This window comes from Molossus molossus, unplaced genomic scaffold, assembly GCF_014108415.1.
Source record: "Molossus molossus isolate mMolMol1 unplaced genomic scaffold, mMolMol1.p scaffold_m16_p_2, whole genome shotgun sequence".
In the NCBI taxonomy this organism is placed as follows: Eukaryota; Metazoa; Chordata; class Mammalia; order Chiroptera; family Molossidae; genus Molossus; species Molossus molossus.
In genome coordinates, this window is record NW_023425355.1 from 70,874,043 (window position 1) to 70,877,131 (window position 3,089).

The window sequence follows — 3,089 nt, forward strand, 5'->3', positions numbered from 1 at the left end:
ATTGATTTCTAGTTTCATGCCATTGTGATCTGAGAAGATGCTTGATATAATTTCAATCTTCTTGAACTTGTAGAGACTTAGTTTGTGCCCAAACATGTGCTCTATGTTTGAGAATGTCCCATGTCCACTTGAGAAGAATTTGAATTCTGTAGTTTTGGGGTGTAGTTCTCTGTAGATATCTATTAAATCCATTTGGTCTAGTAATTCATTTAGAGTCTCTGTTTCCTTGCCAATTTTTTGTCTAGAGGATCTATCCAGCAATGTCAGTGGGGTGTTGAAGTCCCCTGCTATGATTGTATTGCTATAGATTTCTCCTTTGAAGTCCTCCAGAAGTTTTTTAATATATTTCGGTGCTCCTATATTGGGTGCATATATGTTTATCAAGGTTATATCTTCCTGTTGTATAGATCCTTTCAATATTATGTAGTGGCGTTCTTTGTCTCTAATTATGGCCTTCATTCTGAAATCTATTTGATCAGATATGAGTATTGCTACCCCAGCTTCTTTTTCTTTTCCGTTTGCTTGGAAGATTTTTTCCATCCCTTCACTTTCAACCTATGTGAGTCTTTGTTGTGAGATGGTTCTCTTGTAAACAGCATATAGATGAGTCATGCTTTCTTATCCAATCAGCTACTCGTGTCTTTTTATGGGAGCATTCAGTCCATTTACATTTAAGGTGATTATTGATATGTACTTATTTATTGCCATTTTTGTTTAGTGTGGTTTTATTTTTCTTCCTATTCCTCCTGGTAATTACAGCAGTCCTTTTAACATTTGTTGCAGTGCTGGTTTAGTGCTAATGTATTCCTTAGCCTATTTTTGCCTGGGAATCTCTTTATTTGACCTTCTATATTGCATGGTAGCCTTGCTGGGTAGAGTTGTCTTGGATTCAGATCCTTGTTTTTCATGACCTTGATTACTTCATGCCATTCCCTTCTGGCCTGTAGTGTTTCTTGTGAGAAGTCAGCTGAGAGCCTTATGGGGTTTCCTCTGTAGGTAACCTGGTGCTTATCTCTTGCTGCTTTTAGGATTCTTTCTTTGTCTTTAATTTTTGGCACTTTGATTACTATGTGTCTTGGTGGGCCTGTTTGGGTTCTTCTTGCTTTGGGCTCTCTGTGCTTCTTGACTTGAATGCATCCTTCCTTCACCAAATTAGGGAAGTTTCTGTCACTATTTCTTTCAATATATTCTCTAACCCTTGCTTATTTTCTTCTTCTTCAGGGACTCCTATGATGCTAATATTAGTCTGTTTCCAGTTGTTCCACAGTCCTCTTAAGCTGTCTTTCTGTATTTTAATCGTTTTTCCATTTGGTTTTCTGATTAGTTGATATTTTTACCCTGTCTCCTAATTCACTGATACGGTTTTCAGCTTCCTCTCCTCTGCTTTTTAGACCTTCCAATGTGTTTTTTATTTCTGATATGTCATCTTCATTTATTCCTGTTGGTTTTTCATTTCCAACTGGTTTATTTTCAACATTTCTATGTCTTTACTCATGGTGCTCATGTCCTTACACATGCTGTTGAGCGTCCGCAACATCATGGCTCTAAAATTCTAGTTTCTGTTAACTTGCTTAAACTGCACCCTCATTTATTTCATCTTCGTAGAGGTCTCATGTCTTTCATTTGGCTTTTGTTTCTGCTTTTTCACCATTTTGGCTATCACAGTGGTCTTGGGGAGTCTGCCAAATTTTCCTTCTGGGTGTTGGTGTTCTGCTGTTTGTGGTTCCCTCTCCTGGGCTTGATGAGCCAGGAAGGACCCACTTAAACCCCAACTTCAAGTCTTAGCTTTTCTGGTTATTGTTGCTCACCAAGGGAATGGTTAGTTATCCTCTAGCTTTTTTTTTTTTTTTTTTTTTTTTTGCCTGGAGGCTATTAGTAGAGGTCACCTGAAGACCCTGGTTTCTGAGTTGCCTGAAAAGCCCCCTCAGGTACTCAGTGTAAGAGGATTTCCCGAGGTGGGGCAGCTACTGATTGTTAATGGGCCTCAATTAGCATTTCTATGGCCACCAGGTGGGATTGAATCTCTGAGGGAGGGGCCTCCGCCTCGCCTCTCCCCAAGGCCCTGGGAAGGAGTAAAATGACCACAGTCCTGCGTGGCTGCACTCAGGCGAAATCTCTTAGCACCCTCCAAAAACCCGAGTGTCCCCACACAGTTCCAGTACAGTCTGCCTTCCCTCTGCTGAAGCCCAAGGTGAGTGGCTGCTGCCAATTTAGCCTCTGACTTGACTCTGCATCGTGGCTCCGCCTTGGACTTTTAACCCGAGAGCACTGCTTCCAGCCAAGGGCGGCCAATGCTGTGACACCAGCAGAGGGTTTTGCACTCTGTAGAAACCCCAGGACTGAGCCACGGTAGTGGGACACTGCCAGGGTGGCAGTACCTTTCAGCAGTGTCCCATGGCCCCGTGTGTCTGTGTGGCACCAGCCGAGGGCTTAGCACGTGGCCTGCAACTTTCCTATTGAGAAATCAGCTAACAGTCTAATGGGAGCTCCCTTGTAGTTACCTTTCTGTCCCTCTCTTACTTCCTTTAAGATTCTTTCTTTGTCTTCAATGTTTGCCTTTATTTTTTCAGGAAAAATGTCTTTTTTTAAATTAATTAATTTATTTTGTTACAGATGTTTCTCCTTTTTCCCCTACTGATTCCCCCCTCTCTGCCCCTCCCCACCCTGTCCTAGTTTGTTGTCCATAACCTTTGTTAATGCCTACATGCTTATAAGTTTCTGTGGTTTATCTCTCCCCCACCACCCCCTGTTCTGGAGATTGCCATTTTTATTATGATGTGTCTACCTGTGGGTCTTCTGGGGTTCATCTTGCTTGAGACTCTCTGTGTTTCCTGGACTTGTGTGACTTTTTCCTTCACCAGTTTAGGGAAGTTTTCTGTCATTATTTCTTCAAACAGGTTCTCTAATTCTTTCTCTGATTCTTCTCCTTCCTGTACCCCTATAATGCAAATATTGTTACGTTTTGTGTTGTCCCACAGCTTCCTTAAACCGTCTTCCTGCTTTTTAATTTGTTTTTTTCCCTCTGCTGCTCTATTTGGAGTGTTCTTCTCTAACTTGTCTTCTAAGTCACTGATTCGGTGTTCCGCTTC